Genomic DNA, 19945 nt, shown 5'->3' on the forward strand with positions numbered 1-19945 from the left:
TCATTATTTCTGTAAAACAGGCAACGCTGACTAGATCTGAGATGTTGTCCCTGGATAGCAGGCAATGACACGGCTGTGTGCTGGACAGTGCTGGGACCCGTCTCTGCTCTGTCATCCTCTTCCCGCTCATCCTTATCTGCTGCACTTATATTCTATTTCCCAGTAAATCAATTGACTTTTTTTGTTGTGATTCTTTTGCCAAAACGAGCGAAACTTAGTGCAATATTGATAGTGCCTTGTGATACACTGGATGAAACTACTAGTTTCATGGATATTTTACTTGATCTCTTTAGAGCTCTAGGTTATGCTCCCTTTATGATATGAAAAGGTTGAGAAGAACGCTAACACTATGTCAGTGCTGGAAAACCTCTGGAGAGACATGATCCAGTTAGTGCTGACTCTCTACTAACTGTTGTTTTATAAAATAGCACTGCTTTGAAAATACTGTCCTTTGTAAATGAAGGAGACCGAGGGGTAAAAGAGGAGGTCCCTGTAGATATGCCTCTTTCCCTCTGCTGTCTGTCCCTCCATGTAAATTGTTTATTGCTGACTTTATTGCTGGGTTTGGCTTGAAGACTCTAGTGGCCTTCTCCTTGGCTTTCCAAGATGTAGAAGGGGCAGTGCATGCTGTTTGTAGGCAAAGAAGGACTGCTGATCCTTTTCAGGTAAGTTCCCAGGATCTGCTGCTTTGTCTCAAATTCAGAACTGGATGTGAGGTCTTTCAGTGTTTGTTGTTGTTATGTTGTGACTTAGTTTCATTCCACCTCTGGAGATTCAGAAGCTTCCAGCAATTACTTCTCTGGACTGCCAGGTCTATATAAGCCTTGCATGTTTTGGCCTCCATCTCGTCTTCTGTAGCCTTGGCATCTCACATATTTGGAGCATGGAGCTGTGGTGGCTCCCCAGGCTCAGGAGAACAGGCAGCATGAGAGGTGCTGTGCCTTTGGGACTCCTGTCCCAACACACACATGGGCAAGAACCCATCTGCACCTGAGCAGCAGCACAGAGGGCACTTTGAGGTTATTTGTGTATGTGCTTGGGGCATGAAACCCTGGTCTGATGTCCTCTTGCTTGCTGCAGACAAGGGAGAAGAAGAGTAAGCAAAGAAGTAGCAAACAATTGGTATTTAGTTGGCTTCTGTAATTTAACCCTTCTGCCCTGGTTCACTATGTGCATCATTACCAAATTCAGGCAGAGCTTTTAGGAGAGACAGCTGTTCAACTTAAAAACCAAACCTTTTTTCCTTCTGTGTGGGAGGAGGTTTTCACCAACCAAGGTTTGTTTGAGGAACGTGGTGAAACGTGACTGTGGGTGGTGTGATCCGCCCTGACCTGCTGTGTTGCCCCTCCAGCTCAGCTGGCCCCTGGTGTAGCTAAGGTGGAATGTCCATGCCAGGTGCAGCAGAGTCCCAGAGCCATGGGAGACATGAGGTCCAGCTTACGTGAGGCTGTTTGCTCCATCTGAGGGCTGCTGCAGGCCATGCACTGGGAGCTCAGTGATACCTGGAGCCTCCTCTGCTTGTGCAGAAGCAGCCAAGAGCTTCCCAGCTTTTCTAATGCAAACTGCTTTCTGAGGGTTTCCTGCATGGTGGTGTTTTTTTCTCATGCATTTGGAGCAGGTGGGGAAGGTGCTGGCTTCAAGGATATCCCCCAGAAGGAAAAGGAGAGTGGCTCCTGGGGAGGGCCACGAGCACAACAGATCTGGTCCATGTTTGTGAAATTGCATGATTTTAGTGAAATGAATGACGTGACTTATCTCTCTATTTCTTCTGTTTCTACCTTATGGTGTGCTTTTCTGGTAAAGCTTAGTAATACTCTTTTTATTAACGTGTTCCCCTCAGCCCGTGTTTGAGTGTTGCCGCTCCTGAGCTCAGCAGTTCTGAGAGTTTGTGGTGTGTTAGCTGCAAGGCTCTTTAGTGCTGCACTTTTGGTGGTGGTGTGTTTGTGCCTTTTTTTTTTTAATTTTCCCTTGTAATGCTGCATGACTGTATTCCCCTTTACGCCAGTTAATTACAACTGAGCTCTGCAAGCTTCTCTCTTTGCACCGATACCTCAAGCACATGGAGACAGCTGTCTCCCCCTGCCTCTCTTTCTTTCTTGACACCATGGAAGTAGCTCTATGAGATGATTACCAAAGGAGTTCTAAGTAAGCCAGCCGACCCCATGCACATCAACCCCCTGGCAACCACACCAGAGCCCTCGCAGTGTTTTCTGGGAACACACAAACCGTGTCATCCCTGTCCCTAAGGGAGAACATCTGCTGTTGTCCTATCACTCGTTATCTCCTCCTTATAGCTTTGCTTTCCTCTTGGGTATGCGATCACATAGATGCCTTGTTTTCTTATGTTCTACGTGATACATCCTCAGGGTTTTGCAGGAACTGTACATCCACCGACCTGTTTCCTATTACTATGTCTCTGTATCTATTTACCCTCTCGTGTTCTGTTTTGCTTAGTGATCTTGCTTTTTCCTCTTTGCTACACGACCATCCTATTTTGTGCTGTCTCATAGTTCAGACATGAGATCTGACGATCCTTTTCCCACCTCCTTATCTCCCTGCCCCTTTTTATTTTCAATGCAGACTTTTGCAGATTCACTTTGGTTAATTGTGCCTGTGTTTGGCAAGAGCTGCTGGCATAAGCTCTAACACAGCTTCTTGAAGAATCTTACATCTTTCAGTTCTCTGGCTGCTTTGAGCTTGTAACTAATTTATCACCCTCATCTTAGAGGCATAGAGCTTGTCACGACGAACAAAAATCCATGATTTCTTCAGATATCCATCTGTACACATTCTGTGGAGCAGTATTATGAAAAGCTTTGCTTGATCTTTGCTCATACTAAGCTAGTTTTTGGATGGAGCCTGATATTTATTGACTATTCAAATCCTAACGCTTACCTGTTGTGTGAACTTGCTCAGCATCTCTCTGTCTCGATGTACATTGCTGAATAACAGTAATAGTTTCTTCTTTTTACAGAATGGTTTAAACAAGTATTTTCTACTGATTTTCATCCCAATGCATTTTGCCAGCTTTCTTGTTCTGATTTCTGAGTCTTTTGTTGTTTGTTTTAAATAAATAAACACAAAGAGTCTCTTTCCAGGGTGAAAACCTTGGAGGTGAGGTTAGTCCTTCCAGGATTAATCTCTTATATACAAACTTGGTTATGGAAGCAGAGGTGTTGCCATCTGTTCTTGCAAAGAGCAATGTAAGATGTAGAGGGTTTGCTTGTGCCTGGAAGGCTTTTTTTAGGCAAGTATTTTAAAACAAACAAAATCCACACTTGATATTTGCTTCCAATGTAAGCGGTACAATTTTTGTGGACCGCAGTGAGGACCAGGCCCGCTCCCAGTGCTGTCAGAAATGCTGTAAATTAAACCTCTTAGAGAACAACCTGCTATAATAAAATAGTTAATGTTGCATAATATTATATTTTGTATATAATTTGGGTCAAATTCCCACTTAAAAGTATGTTATTAATTACTTTCCCACTTTTTCTCGCAGAATACCATCAGACCGTAAGTTTTCATTAAATACTGTTGTAACACTAGAAATTTTTACTTTCTTTTGCAATGTCACTGAGAGGCTCAGAAGTCCTGTCCTCTGAACTACATCTATATGGGGTGACTTAAACATTTGGCTTGAATTTCCAGAAAATTTGTGAGGCAGTTCAGGGACAGAGTAATTAGTGGAGTCATTTAGTGTGCTTTGTTACACTGGTCTTTTTGTGTGTATGTGCCCTAGGATATCCAGCATTGATAGCTTTGAGTTCCTTGGGTGGTAGTAAAATCCAAGTAATTTTGTGTCACTGTCCTTTTTGTTCATCTGTGTTCGTGGTGAATGTGAGGTTGATTTAGTCTAAACCTTTCAGTTGAATTGGAAGTTTTGTAATAGGTTTAAATGCAGGTAGATTCAGGCGCTATTACAACTTGACTCTTTCCCACTTCCTTGGCATGACAGCATGTTCTCAGTTTTCTCTAAGTTATTGGCCACATGCATATGATGTAAGTATTCAGAATACAAAACTACTCAGAAAAGCTTATTTAAGCAGTTGTGCTAAGCAAACATTTTCTGTTGTTCACTGAAAGGAGTATTGGATCACATCTAGTTCAAATTTGGAAAATGGGATGTTGGGTCATGGGGAGCTTGCAGCTGGCAAACATCCAGGCTGAGCACAGTTTGAGTTACTGCCTAGCCATTCGTAAGGTTTGAAAGTTTGTCAGACTATTAAGGAATATTTTATAAACTAATCTCTCATGCTTGTGACTTAATACTGCTATCTTCTTAGACATTCCTTTGCAAACAACAAGTTTATCTTGTTTATATAATAATATAAGTGTAATTAAGTAGATGAGTTTATTAATTAGCATTATAAAACCTTTAAGTTCAATGTAATGGTGAAGGGCCTCCCAAGGTCTAACCACACTGAAGGTTGTTGTGGTTTTATACATCATTCTAAACAGATGAGAGGATGTAAAAAGATTAATGTGGCTGCTGACTTTCTATTTCACTGCTTTACGCTCCTATGATTTGAGTCATCAGTTTTATCTGCATTAACAGGTGGATTTAATCCTGCATTTTACTCTTTAGCTTTGTGTTCTTGTACATTTGGGAAGGCAGTGCTATATGGCTCAAATCCTTAGTTGTCATCAGACTGAATGTACATTCCAAAATGTATATCACATTTCAGAGAACTCTGTGTGTGTCTGTGGTGCTGCAAGGAGCCTTCTCTCCCTGTGTTTTGTTTCAGTTCTGGTCTCTTTTTCCCTGGGCTCTATTTATCGTTGGACAATTCCTGACTGATCAGGAGTGGGTGGTGAAGCTCTGCTGGCACGTTTCCCAATCCATTAAAACAAGTTGCTCACTCAAAGGACCATCTGGACTGAACCCCTCAGCTCCCCAACCTCTAGACTACTGCTGTGCCCTGTTTATACATGGCCATGCCAGAACATCAGCGCACCTGCTGTTTAGGCTTGGCCTTAGGGCTGCCCTCAATCTTACTTATTGTACCTCTATAGATCCTGTTTGGATATTTCCTCCCTTGGAATGACCTTAGTTTGACTGAGAAAATACAATTTCTACACAGAGAAGTGGCATCAGGCCAGCTGGGATCATTACTCCACATGTAGTTAAGAACCGGCCAGAATTTATGTGAGGCCTCAAGGGAAGAATGTGAAGTTTGATGAGCTCCCAGTGTGATGGGCCTGTGCTATGTCCTCCCTCTCCATCTCTTTCATTTCCTTCTTTGGTTTAAATTTGATCAACAACTGTCCTGCAGACACTTTTAACCTTCCATTGAATTGGAAAATTAGAAAAAAGGAAGGGTATCTAGGGTTATCTGCCAGCATAGTCCAATCTGGGAGGAAAAAAGCTTAAACTCTCTTTTCCTGCTTCATTTGAGGAGCCATATTTTGTTAAATGGAACAACTGTTCCTAGAAGTAATGGTTACTCCTGTCTTGTTATTTGGGATGTGATGCTTACCTGTGCCAAAAAGGTCTTGTTGTTGTCTGGAAATGGCAGTGAAGAAAGGTACACATGACACTGCTGAAAATGGCTTTAAAAAGGTAAATGGTCTCAATTGCTGCCTGGCAATCATGATAGTAGAAGTTGTAGAGAAGTGTTGGCACAGCAGGGTTCAGACCAGCAGTGCAGGCAAAGTATATTTGTACCAGGCAGCAGAAGCTGGCATGCAGGCATCCACACGAACAAACTCAAGCACAGCCCATTGCCCTCAAAGATACCCTCACAAGTCTACTCCCGTATTTACAGCTGGGCTCTGTTATTTTTAGAGTGGTGGGGTCCTACCACGCTATCAACCCTGCCTTTTCTTTACCAGCTTCATGTTTGAGAGCTGTTTGCAGTCCTAACAGCAGAAAGAACAAGAAACACTAGTGGTGAAGAACAGACCTCCTGCTGGTGTGGGGGAGGCTGCAGGTCGTGTCAGGGTGGGGAGGAGAACCACCATGTCCCCTGCTTGGGTCACTCTGTACCCCTCTCTCTGCAGTCACCCTTGGACTCGCAGCTTCCCCTCGTATTGCACATTGTGGTTGGGCTGTTGTGGGAGACGTTGTGGTGGACATTGTATGGATCTCAGCAGTGAACGTTCCTGTAAGCAGCTGCCCACCTCTCCCTAAAGTACGCTGCCTATGCAGTAAGAGTATCTTGCATTAAGAACAAAGCAAGTACACAGGTTTTTCCTTCAATAAAACAATGTAAAAACACATTCATAATGCTTGCTGGGGGGTGTTTTTCATATGTTCTCTTCTTCTTGATACATTTTCATTTTGCTGCTACTTTATGGCTGTGGGAAAAATACATTTTTGCCTCGCCCATCAATGCAGTAGCAATATAGAAAATGATTTAAAGTTCTAATATATATTGGAAATCTAGCCATGCAGTCTGTGCTGCAGGAAAGAAACCGAGACAATTGTTCATGGAAGCTGATCTGAACTTAAACCCACCACTATTGATATTTTAAACTGGAGTTTCAGGAATAAAGCTGCTAGGAAATCTCACGTGCCCTGTGTCTTCAGGCATCTCGATAAGAACAGCCCCTGTGAACAGTCCTTTTCTGTGGCTATCTCTGCTCGAGGTTTGCATTCCCACAGGGGATGGATCTATGCAGCACACCATAGGAAATAATTTCATGCACCACTGCAATCTCTTGAAGCTAATTTAACATCCTATTTTGTTGCAGTACTTTGTGGTAATGGGCACAGCTTAGAGCCCACCTCACGTGCTGGCCACCTTCCTCCTTTTTTTGTTTGCTGTTTTGTTTTGGTTTTAGCACTTAGCATTTAACTGTTTGTATTAGCAGTGCTGCTAATTAATGAGGTCTAGTCTAAACAGGTAATCATTCTCTTTTTCCAGGTGGTTAATGGGGGCTCCTATTAGTATCACCAAGGACTAGCCAGGAGCGTTTGTTTACACACATGAAGTTGTTCTCTAGGGTGCTCTAAAATGGATGCAAACTGACATATTTTCCTGTATCTAACCAAAGCCTATTTTGTATAGGTTAGTCTTCAAATAATGCAAAGTAATTCAAATTGTCAGTACCCATGTATTCTTAAAAATTTCTGGGACACAGTTTCTTTGTATTGTGTGAATTTACTAAAAATATCACCAGGAGTGAGATATCTGTCTATCTAAATTTAATCTTAATTGTTCTGTATTAATTGAGCTGTTACTAGCAATGTTTGCTGGGCCAAAAAGTTGTTGTAGGGTTTTTTCTCCCCCCTTTATCTCAAATATTTATGTCTTGGCTCTTTCTGAGGACTCACAGGGGGATTTTCAGAAGTCTCTACAGCTGAAGTCCACTGACTTCTATTCACATGTGTGCTGCTTGTCACTTTGGGGTGGATTAAAATGAATGCTTAAGTGAGACTTCAGCAGTAGGTGCTTAACTCCAAAACTGAGTTGCTGAAAAACCTTCAGCTACTACCTCTTTCCTGCAGACCAGAATTTACTATATATTGATATTATATGAGATGGTGATGCAGATGCAGAGAGATAAAGGCTTGTAGGGGGATCTACTGATCTACTGCTTTTTAACTGGGGTCAATAACGTGAGTGTGGGGTCAGTAACATGACCTGAAAAAACAGGGTGAGAAGAAAATAGCTGTGTGTTAACAGTGTTTTAAAGCCTGTGTGGCTATCTCTGATCTTCAGTTGTTTTGTTCCTTTCGTAAAACCTCAGTTGAGTCATGTGAGAAGACATTGTAATATCATTGGAAAAGAGCTAGAGATTCATAAACAATTACTGGATTCAAATAATTATTGCAGTAATAGAGTCTTAACACTTCCCAGAAAGGAAACATAGTCTAAAATCAAAATAAAATAGGGGGGAAAAAATCTACACTATTCATATATGACTCGGCTGTATTGTTAGTTTAGATTTTAGTATATGGAAAAATGATGTAACTTGCTGAAGGAGTCAGCAAAGTGTCATCATCACTTCATCTTTAAGTGTAATGAGAAACATTTGCTTACTCAAAGGAGCAGAGGGGACAGTTCACTAATTTTCTCCATCGCTAGAGGGCTCAGATCACTTTCAGAACACTGTGCATCTGAGCCAACTTGGCTGTTTAAATTGGCTTTCATCTGTGTGTAATGCCTGCGTGTTTGTGTACAGGGAGGGAGCGGCAGGTTTTGTTCTTCGTGTGCCAAAGCCTTGCTACTCTTCTGACTTTCTCTTGCTATTAGGAAGTTCTATACAAGCAGCTAATGACATGGCTGTGTTCTGCACCATGGAATTTCGGTGGTTTTTGTTTGTTTTTGTTTGGGTTTTTTTTTTTTTTTTTCATTTTCTATGATTTGCTTACATCTCTTGGATTTTGAGGGTGTTTTTGAGGTGTATCTTTGAAAATACATTTTAAAGCTAGTCGATATGCCAGCAGATCAGAATGTTTATATCTCTGTGGCAGTACCAAGTTTGTACAGCTCGGTCAAAATTAGGAAGCATTTCTTTACCGAGAGGGTGGTCAAACACTACAACAGGCTTCCTAGCGAGACGGTTGATGCCCCAAGCCTGTCAGTGTAAAAGAGGAATTTGGACAATGCCTTTGATAATGCGCTTTCATTTGGTCGGGCCTGAAGTGGTCAGGCACTTGGGCTGGGTGATTTCTGTAGGTTCTTTCCAACTGAAACTATCTGTTCTATTCTACAGTGTGAGATGCCCCTCTGGTACGTGGTGGAGTGATCTGTTAATGACTCGACAGGTTTCCAGAGCTGCTGCTAAGATGGGAATTCTGGCATAGATGGAGAAACCTTTAATTTGACCCTCCTAAGCTGCTCTTTTTGGGGAGTAACCTCTGTGCGAGTAAGCAACTGCACTGCAGTATTGCTATCAAGGGTTTTGCACCGAGTGTCACTCATGCATTCACCAGAATGCATTTCCATCTTGTGGAGGTGTTTTCTCTGGTCTGTTCCTGGATTAACTGTCTCTGGAATACTTGTGAGACAGACAACTAGTGATTACACCCTGAGTAGGCTTGTAGCTATCTCTAGGAATGTCAGAGGTCCATGTTTCTTGTCTTAATGGTGCATACAGCCCAGCAGTGAGATATTTAAGGAATGCAAGAGGAGATGTCATCCTCAAAGCTTTTTACACTGTAGTCACTGTGTTTAGAGACCGGCACTCAGAAATGCAACGTTGCCCCTGGAGTGTGTGCCGGGGACTTTGGAGAGATTCAGGTGAGCTGCCAGCAGACCAAGGGAGAGAGGAACGTAAGAGTGGACTGAATCTAGCTCAGCTTCCATGAAGACAGCTGGAAGTGCCTTACGCCTGAAATGGGAATAGGAGTGAGTTCTCAGCAAGTGCCACAGATACGGCTCAAGTCCTTTCACTGAAGAGGTCATCTGTCTTGGAGTCCTAGTGTTGGAAAAAGAAGGGATGTTTGATACAAATTCCGTAGGCAGCTTCTTCATATGAATTCTTAGGCTGTGGCTGTGATATTAATGAAGTGATGGGTGCAGTTCAGCACAGGGGAGCATGGGAGTCTGGGTGAGAGCTCCAGACTTTATTCATGCTTTGTTGAACTACCATGTTTAAAGTCTGCATGCAAGCTTTCCTTGTGGGGGTTTCTATAGAATGTGTGGGCTTACGTAGCTCTTAACTCTAGCAAAACAAATTCCTAAACAAGCCTAAAATCTTGATGGTAGCATCACTTTCAAGCCTCTCATGTTCTTAGGCATTGAGTCTAAAATAAACTGAATGAATCAGTGATTGTTTTATCTTTAGTGCTTCATATAATCTGAATAATGATTAGATGTGTCATAAATATTATCAAGATATTGTGTTGTGTGGCTGAACTAAATCAGTAATTTGTTTTTCAAGTTGTCTTGTGTAAGTTCCTGGCTTATTTCATATCTGGAGTATTGTTGAACCCAAGCCAAAGTTCTTATTTTTCATAATATTCACATTGGCAAGAAAACATGGAATATTTTGGGTAGATCTTGTAGAAAAATGAAGATGTGCTGTTAATCAGAAAGACACGCTTGCTTACTTTGTTAGGTGGGAAGTGGGCCAAAAGCTTGGTTCTGCTTTCAGATCTATCAAGGCAGAAGAAGTATTGCAAACTCAAAGCTCTGCTCAGTCTCTGGCTAAATTTTGTGTTCTCAGCACATGGTCCCAAACTGCACTTTGTTGAATATGAGTGTGAGGCTCCTGCCTCAGCAGAGATCAATCCTTTTTCCTTCACTGAGCAGCTATCTGGAAAGGTGTCATCAGCTTTTGTAAACGGGACTTTGATGTCAGCCTTTGTTACACTGCTGGGAAGGCGTCTGTTAGATCTGATGACCAATATGCAAGAAAGAGTTCTCTTGTGTCAGCGGTGAAGTTGGTCTGAATTTGCAATTCATTCCCAGAGGGGAATGTGTCCAAGTTTGAAGGGGACTGTCATTTCTAGTGCTAGCAGATGAAAAGATAAATCAACAAATTATTTCTTTATCGTTACCCTTGTTTTGTTGTGAGCATTTAAGTAGAAAAGAGCAGCACCTCGGAGTTTAGCTACGCGAGGTGTGCCAGTGAGTGTCCTGAAGAGGCTCATTCTGATGGGGCGTCATCCCCAAAGCACCCACCACCTTCCAGGTAGAATTGCAAAGGAGCATCTGCCCTCGGGTCACAGTTTAACGGTGTGTGTTCTGCAGTGCTGTACTTGCATTCTGCATTCTGTTTGTTGGAGAAACTGGAGTGACCGTTTCGTTTCATTGTACAAAAGAAGCAGATGGGTGTTGTTTTTGTCCTATATGCTGAACTCTGGAAAGCCCTGTGAAGAGCAGCTTTCCCAGTGACAGCTGGCGAGTACCTTGCTGTGAATGAATTTAGTAATACAACCTGCTTTCCTGGGAATATTACCCTACACTTGCAGACTTTGTAGTTGTTCTTGGTGCTTCCTGGAACCTTTAGTGATGCAGTTTCACTAATCCATTTGCTCTGATAAGCTCAGTAAGTGGATGATAAGGTTTTTCTGTCACTATATATCTTGCTAGCTTCACAAAATGTTTTTCATGTTGTTTTGATACAGGAGAGCTGAACAGAAGTACATATATCTGTATTTTCAGCTAAGTCTAATTAAGAGAACGTTCTCTGCTTTGCAGAGTGAGAGGTTTTTCCATCACTCCATACTTGTTAGATAGGGATGAGACAATGATTTTGTGGCCTCATCCCCCAGAACTGATGAGTTCTGTTCTAGGTGAGGATGAGACACTTATTGTAGGAGGTTTCATAGCCTGAACAGTTTTTAACTCTGTTATGATCCCTTTATGCCTTTTCAGTTTAAGCCACTGACAGATATTTTTTCTGTTTGGCAGTCTTAAAACTTGCCTTGTTTTCTGCGAAAATGAAGAAGGTTGTTTTTTCTGAAGTTGTGCTTCTTACTGAAGCGACAGTAAAGTAGGGAAGATTTTGTTCAATGATTTTATATTATGATGCACAGCAGATGTACATTGAGACATTCATTTTGTCTACTGTTAAGACTAGATTTGAGATGTTAACTAGTTGGGAATAGTCCTTCTTTACACCCTCCTACTAGCTGTTATTCATAGGAGGATCAGCACTCAAAATATGTTTTTAAAATTTGGTTATCACTCAGGTGTTGATTCACACTGTCTATTCCATCAACAAGGTTTTTTGTATTTTTGTAATTCCTGTCAAGTTACTAGCATACCATCTATCTATAGTTGAGAGCTTTGTTTTGTATATCTGGTTATAATCATGCTGTGCTGATTTGAAGAAATTATGCCAGAGTGTTCAGACAAGAGAATCAAAGTTGGGCAAAGACTTCTGAATACATATAAATTGCTTTTGTTGAACCAAAAAGCGGAGGAGTGGATCTCTGACTCATCTCCCCTCTCTATCTGCTGACAAACTACGAGCTTGCAGCTGGGTAAATGCAATGGGAGGAAGAAATGAAGGCCAAAGTCTTTGTGTCTATGGAGTCATGCCAGAATCTGTGGTTGAGGAAAATCTACCCAAGATAACGTCAGAGCCCTACCCGACAAAGTGAGAGGAGGAGGATTGAGAAAAGACGACATTTCAGGAGTATCAGCATGATCATGTATGATGGAAGTATCGGACAGGGCAGTGGGAAGAGAGTGGTATTTCTGAGAGCTGAGTAAGATGAAGTCATTCGTCTTGGTTTAAACAAATTCAGAGAAATGCCAAGTGAGGGATGGAAATAGTAAGCAAGAAGTATATTAGAGAGGAGTTGAAATTGGAAGACCAAAGTGTAGTTGAAGGTTAGGCACCTTAAAATGGGAATGGCTGAATCATGCTTGTGTTCTAAGAGCAGAGAGTAGAAAAGGCCGAAAACATCTGAAAGGAACTGCAAGGAAAGAGTAAAGAAGGGGTAGAAAATAGAAGCTGCAGTGGGATAAGTGAGCACCATGGGCAGGCTCAGAAGTCAGGAGTCTGCACCTCTCTGCAGGGAACTGGAGGAGAAGGGTCGAGCTATGAGGTGAGACCACATGGATGCTGTTCAACCCATAGGGAGAGACACAAGTTTCTGTGTGAGGAGATGGCCCCACAGGTACTTTACCTGCATTGCTGGCACTTGTGCTTCTGTCTTACACTCCTCTACCACACGCCCCAGTCTTTCCCCAGAATCTCACTGCCTTGTAACACCGCCTGTCTGATGTTATGTTGTTTTAAAGCGACTTTTTATTGATGTAATGGATTGTCTCTGCAGTTTTCTTTCTCTTGGCTCTATTTGATGAACAAACAAAACTCCAGTTCTGCTGTCATTTGATAAAGAAGAGGCAGGAGGGGAGGTGTCTTGTGCTGGTGACATTTTTGGAGTCGGTAGACTTTGTCCTTTATAATGATGCATCAGAGCGTCATGCCCCAGTCTGCTCTGGTGAGGCAGATGCAAACGAGTGCCAGGGACAGGGCAGGATGTCATAGTACACAAGAAGAATGAAAATTATGCATTTTTTCTTATTTTATATTTGGTGGTGCTCTTGCATGAAAAGTAAGGGAGATATTTTGGGTCTGAATAAGACAGCCTTTCTGTACAGCAGTTATTTGCTGGTGGAGTTGCTGCCTCCTTTTCCTGCTGCCATTTCTCCTGCCTCTAGCACTGACTGCTGTGCTCCCACTTCAGCCTCTTTCCACTGCTTGCAGCGGGTTCCTGCTTCTATTTCTACCTTCTGTTACTATGTATTTTTTCCGTTTTCTACTAGAATGAATGAGAAGAGTTTTGGTCTGATTTGGCTTTGAGTTTCTTACTCTATTGTACCTTAAGCTACCTGTAGGTTCTCAGTGTTTGCTCACAAATTCAGCCTGTGATCCCGTCAGCATTTAGATGTTACTTCCCTCAGATCAGAAGGATTTGGTAGGTTTGTGGACAGGCTCTCTTGCTTGGCTGCGGTGCAGTCCAGTTAAACACCTTGCCTTGACTGAGGGGACAGTGAGCACAGACTGAAGGCAACAACATTGGAAATGATGGTGTGACTAGGCTCTTAGTCTCCTCTCCTGCCCTGCAGGTGACTGAAAAATTTCTAAGAAAGTACCATTTTGTTGGGTTAACAACAATATTTTTTTCATACAGGAATAGGAGGAGGAAATACATATTTATATATATATAAATATATATGGCAGTATGCGGATTCAGAAACTCTGCTCAGAAGAGCTGTAATGTGCGCCTGCCTGATGCTTTCATTCCCTCATAGACTGAGTTCTCTGCAGTAGTTGATTCTTTGCTGTGCACCACAAGGTACCAGACACATAGGAGATGAAGTTGTATCAAGAAGCACCTGTCAGTAGGAAGGGGGTGCATCAGGCACCAAGAAGCATTTTTGTACTATCCAATTTTGTCTCTGATGTTGGTGTATTTCTAATCTCATCCCAAGCATGGACCATTGCTTCTGGTTCCTCCTCCAAGCAGAATGTAGAATATTAACGCCATATTCAACGCAGACTTCTGTCCAGGTAGAACTGGAGTATTTTTGGTGTTCATTGGCAACCTCACATAGTTACGGCAGTGTAGTTTGATCTCCCCCAAAGACAAGTGCAAAGATGTCTCCTGTTCTTTTCTGGCTTAAGAAGAGCAAATTTGTCTAATGAACCGCTTATACCACTTCCAGGAGCATTTTTCCTTATACAGCTAACATCCAAATTTATTTATTTATTCATTTAGGTTGTGAGGTCCAGTGAAGCTTGGAGCTGTGTGTGGGGAGTTCCCCTGAGGAAGCTGCTGGTGAAATATGTGCCCCTGAGCTGCCTGCAGCTCTTCCTGGAGCACAGCTGTCAAGAGGATGGATGAGCAGCATGGTAAGGTCGCAGTTTATCTTTAGTTTAAGGAAGAAAACAGCTCTTTGTTTGTGGTCAATCTAGAAGTGAAAGTGTCAGCCACAGAGTACACCATGCTAATCCATGGTTTCCCGGTCACAGTACGTTCTGATTAGTATTGCTGTGGAACCGGCTTCTGAAGTGAATCCCGTGGCACTACTGTTATTTTAAACCCAAACTCTTAGGAATCTATGATTTAACTACTCACTCTGAGCTGTACTCTGTAAACTGGAGTGTGTCCTGTATGACTAAAAGGGAATTAATTTTAATGACGGAAGATTATCTGTTTCAAAGTCTAACAAATATCTCTTTTCCCAAGGTTTTTCCAAGTTGCAAAATCCTCAGGTCAAGCCATGCTTGATCCCATTAGTGCTTGAAAATGCCGCTCAGGCCAGTAAAGGCAGCAAAGCAGTCTTCCGAGTGAGCACACATTGCTACCAAGTTTCAGTGTAGTTCAGTTTAACTAAATGGAATGTCCATTGCGATGCAGAATTGTGTGCGCTGCTGTTTCATTTCAACTGAAAAATGAATATATGCTGTTACTGATTATATTAATGTGTAATTTTTACCATGAGAGTCTAATCCCCTGAAACGATTGGACACTTGGTGTATGTTAATTTAGCTACAAATGCTTTTCATTTCGCATTCGTATTTTATCATTTAATTGCTTTACTCTATTCAACATCACCCTTTTTTGATCTTCTGTTGATCATTATTTGGAATGAGAATTAACCCTTAAGCAAACAGTGCCCCAAATCTATCTTCCTTCTGTGTGTGTAGTGATGACCTTGTGTTGGACAGAAAGAAAAGAAAAACAATTAGCTATCACTTCAGATTTATAGTAAGAGTTCACTTAATTATATTTGAAAATTGAAGTTAAAAAAATCTTAACACTTATTCTTGTTGTAAATCAACAGTTAATATTTTTTAAGGACCTCAGATCTCAGAAAGTCCTGATCTTCTGAAAGCATAGTGGAAACGCTTCCTTTAAAATAAATTCTACATTCCTTTTTCTAAAGGAGTGACTTCTACAGCCTTTGAAGGCAATCACGTTTGTAAGCATCACTTTTCAAACTGGGAGTCGGTGCCCGAGGCAGTGATATATCTCAAAAATTTGTCACCCAAAATTGTGTGACAAAGACTGGTGTCATCCCTGGAGCTGTTTGAGCTGGCCTGCAGAACGGCAGTAGGAACAAAAAGCCGGGGATGGAGGAGCTGCCTGTGAAACACTTGAGGTGCCAGGGTAGCTCTGCAGTTCCCTCCTGCCCTGGGTATTTGTTTTCCTTCCAGAGGAGTCTTGGACGTGAGGGTGAGGAGGTATCAGGGTTGTCCAGAGTGCTTTGGAGAGGTGAGCACATTCACCTGGGCAGTAGGTTTGCAGCTGCACAGCTGTGCTCACCCTCCATGACAACAGCCGCTGCTCGGTGCCCACTTCAGAGACAACCCTGTTCATCTTAGTAGAATGGCATTTTCTTCATTGCACTGAACTGGATTTGTAAGCTCTTAATATTTACGTGTTTTGTCATAAAATTAATGAGCATCCACCCCCTTAAAAATCTCATTAAAGTTTGTCTTTGGCAGGTTGCCTCCCGAAGTCTTGACAGCACTTTGGGTGCTGATGATCTGATCAGAGCGTCTTCTCACTCCCTCCTCCTTCCCCATCTGCTTGTCTCCACCTTTTGCGTTACAAAAATAAACTTTTTGGGGTTGGAACTGGTTGGTTTTTTTCTGGTTTTACTTGGTGCAGTGCTGTCTGGTGCACAACTTACTTGCAGTAAGAGCTGGCCTCTGCTACTCACTGCTACACCATCTCCTCTACCCAGACGTGCTGCAGCATCCATGTAGCATACACTAATACAAATAACTGTCGTGCTTTGCTGTATATAACCTGCATCTCAGACTGTCCATTTATACTAATAACCTTGCCTTTGAGGAGGCAAGCAAGGGTATGGAAGATCAGAGGCTGTGGAACTTGTATGGAAAAATTGGGTTCTGGTCCCTCCTCTTCAGTATAATCTGCACTGCTGCCAAATCTTGAAGCAGGGAGTAATGGGAACCTCTAATTCACACCCAGAGACTGTGCAAAACAGGAATTAGAGGTGCCCTGCCTCCAACCAGGTGGAGGAAAGGGATAACAGAGTTTATTGGACTGTACAAATACTATGGCCTGGTACAACACAACCCCAGGAGTACAAAGCTTTAGGGGACACTGGTGCTCAGTGCGCAATAATTCCTTCTAATTATAAAGGAATGCAATCCATCAATATTGTTGGAGTGACTGGGGGATCCCAGGAGCTGACTGTTGTAGAGGCTGAAATGAGCCTAACTGGAAAAAACTGGCAAAAGCATCCCATTGTGACTGGTCCAGATGCTCCGTGCATCCTTGGTATAGACTACCTAAGGAGAGGGTATTTAAGGACCCAAAAGGGTATAGGTGGGCATTTGGTATAGCAACTGTGGACACTGACAAAATTGAACAGCTGTCTGATTTGACTGGTCTTTCAGATGACCCTTCTGTTGTAGGACTGCTGAGGGTTGACGATCAGCAGGTGCCAATTGCTACCACGACGGTGCATCGCCGGCAATATCACACCAATCGAGACTCTTTGATTCCTATCCAGAAGCTGATCCGTCAATTGGAAAGCCAGGGTGTGATCAGTAAGACTCGCTCACCTTTTAACAGCCCAATCTGGCCAGTGCGAAAGTCTAGTGATGAGTGGAGACTAACTGTAGACTATCGTGGCCTGAATGAAGTTACACCACCACTGAGTGCTGCTGTGCCTGACATGCTAGAACTGCAATTTGAACTGGAACCAAAGGCAGCCAAGTGGTATGCTACAATTGACATTGCTAATGCATTTTTCTCTATTCCTGTAGCAGCAGAGTGCAGGCCGCAGTTTGTTTTCACCTGGAGGGGCATCCAGTACACATGGAATCGCTTGCCCCAGGGGTGGAAACACAGTCCTACCATCTGCCATGGGCTGATCCAGACCACGCTGGAGCAAGGAAAAGCTCCAGAACACTTGTAATATATTGATGACATCATCGTATGGGGCGACACAGTGAAAGAAGTCTTCGAGAAAGGTGAGAGAATAATCCATATTCTTTTGGATGCTGGTTTTGCCATAAAACGAAGCAAAGTCAAGGGACCTGCATGAGAGATCCAGTTTTTAGGAATAAAATGGCATTTAGCAAAAGCCACTTGGTTGGTCAACACTAGGGGATCAACCAATCGAGCCGGGCCTGCCCAATCAGAAATTCTACGGACTGTAGAAGGAGATAAAGTCCCCGTAGTACACATGAAAAATATGTTAGGAAAGGCAGTCTGGGTTACTCCTGCCTCAGGCAAAGGCAAGCCCATTCGTGGGATTGTTTTTGCCCAGGGACCTGGCAGCACCTGATGGGTGATGCTTAAGGATGGAGAAGTTCGGTGTGTACCTCAAGGGGATTTGATTTTAGGTGAAAATATGCAATACTGAACTGTATGATGTGAATTGCTGCACTAACAGTGTTTAATAAGTGTCTTTCAAATCAAGACAATGGTGATGAAACCAGAGCTAGCTTCTTTGAGTGGCGCCTGACAACTCATTTGAAGTTGATGTCTTTAACCCACAAACATTGACCATGAGATGCACTTGTACCATTTTTTCCTGCCCTGGGAGACTGTTGTGACAAAATGAACTTAATGAACTTTTCAAAGGATGGTCCACTGATTAATTACTCCTGTGTATATATGTACATATGTGTATATATATATATATATATATAGTAGTAGTGATTAATTAGATTGCATAAATAGATTGTATTGATAAGGTTTAAGTATTCAGTGAATGTCATATTATAAGGGGTGAAATGTCCTGGTTTTGTTAAAAAACAAGTTTCTCTTTTAGTGAATTTTGCCTGTCAGCTAAAACCTTCGTATTAGCTGCATTTTCCTGGAGAACCAGACACATGTTTTGGTTAAACCTAGCAATGGAATGCAAACTTATTGATAAGCACGGATGGACATCTCGCGAGAGGGGCAACGAGAAACTGGTGACCGAGAGACTGACCAGTGGTGTATAACATTCCATTCACGTGAATACTTCATATAAAAGTGGGAGATCACGAGGATCTCGGCCCTTTTTTTCCCTTTTTCCTCATGGCCGACATTAGGAGAGGACCTTGCTGGTTGTCCCTGCGAACTGAGGCCAGTGAGAGACTGAATCCAGCTCCGGTTGGCTGCAGAGTCCAATCCAGGACTTTGGGTGCTGGCTCTGCAGTTGCTGAGACTTACAAGATTGGTTTTGTATATTTTGTGTTATTTTCTCTATTCTTATTAGTAGCACTAGTAAAACATCTTTAACTTTTCCAGCTCTCTTCTCTCTGTTCTTCTTTCCCTCCCAATCGCCTGTGCTGAGTGGGAAGGGGGGAGAGGGAGGGGCAAAAGGGGGAAGTGGGGGGGAGAGGAGGTTAATGATACATCTGCCAGGGTTTGATTGTCACCCCACAATCTTAACCCTCGACAAGTCATCATTTAAAAATGCCTCCTTTAAACAAACAAGAAATAGTATAGTCAAATGCAAGTATGATAAAATAAAAATCAGTGGTTCTCTGGTAGGCTTTTATTAAGGGTTTGTCTGTAAGCAATTTTACAGCAGATTGCATAGTCATGGCTATTCAGTGGGCTTTTAGAAATTGGGGAGATTGTTGTGGTTAGGAATATCAAAGGACTTTTTTACTTATTATATGGTTCTGGTGAACAGTCATTAATCGTCTTAAAAATAACCGGGCACAGATAACATAATAAACTGCCCCTGGGATGTATTTCTGTTTTATCAGCCAGCAGTTGTAAGTAAAAGGCAGAAATGGTGCTTCTAGCTAGTTTTGTTTAAAACAGCAAGAACGAAGAAAGAATTATCAGGATGTGAAACGCATTAAATCATGGTAAGAAAATTCCTTTCATCTTGAGTATGGCTGCTGACTGTCAATAACAGAGATTAATGCTACAGGAAACAAAGCAGAAATGTTAAACATAATGACATTTAAAGAGGAGCAATAACCAGTTTATTAAAGGAAAGTGGTTTGAACTCTGTGAGGTTGGCAAATGGAGTTTCAGAAGCATTTTAAGATACTTTTGCCTCATCTAAATTGTCACAGGAGTAAATTAAAATATATCCTGTAAATGAAATCTGGTCTCTCTTTGTATTATCTCCTCTGAGGGATATGCATACTCCTAATTTTTAAAAGGAGCTCAAATGTCCTGATTGTGAGCCTAAAATTCTGCATACCAAAAAATTGCCACTTCAACAACTTTCTGGTGGGAATACACTGAAACAGAGGCTGCTTTAGCAGTGCATGTTCCATTAAGAATGAAATTGAGCTTGTCTTTTTTGGTTTTTTTTTGAGCTTTCTTTTCTGTCCCATAGCTTTCTCCCTTTCCCAGATTTAAGTGCTCTGTGCTGCTGCTCCAGAGCCAGGCTGTGAGAGCAGCTCTGTGCCCGCAGCCAGAGCATACGTACCAGTTCAGTTCAGTCACTGGATCCATTAGTGCTACGGCCTTAACCTGGCTGTGGCTCCTCTCCAGTGAATTAACTTCTTCTAAGTTCTGCAAAAATTATCTTTAGGACTTCTAAGCCTTATTGCCTTGGGAACCCTGGCCAAAAATGTCTCATGGTCCAGT

The 19945-nt window shown here is 42.2% G+C and overlaps 1 long non-coding RNA gene across 4 annotated transcripts in view; it reads left to right on the forward strand.

Moving 5' to 3' along the window:
* Positions 1-19945, forward strand: part of LOC139828837 (uncharacterized) — a 352305-nt gene that overhangs the window by 149285 nt on the left and 183075 nt on the right. For all 4 annotated transcript variants that reach the window (XR_011740842.1, XR_011740840.1, XR_011740843.1 and 1 more), the window contains exons 5-6: positions 14132-14265; positions 17161-17367. This is a non-coding gene — a long non-coding RNA (uncharacterized lncRNA). The remainder of the gene's footprint in view (positions 1-14131; positions 14266-17160; positions 17368-19945) is intronic.

The sequence above is a fragment of the Patagioenas fasciata genome, chromosome 11, assembly GCF_037038585.1.
Source record: "Patagioenas fasciata isolate bPatFas1 chromosome 11, bPatFas1.hap1, whole genome shotgun sequence".
In the NCBI taxonomy this organism is placed as follows: domain Eukaryota; kingdom Metazoa; phylum Chordata; class Aves; order Columbiformes; family Columbidae; genus Patagioenas; species Patagioenas fasciata.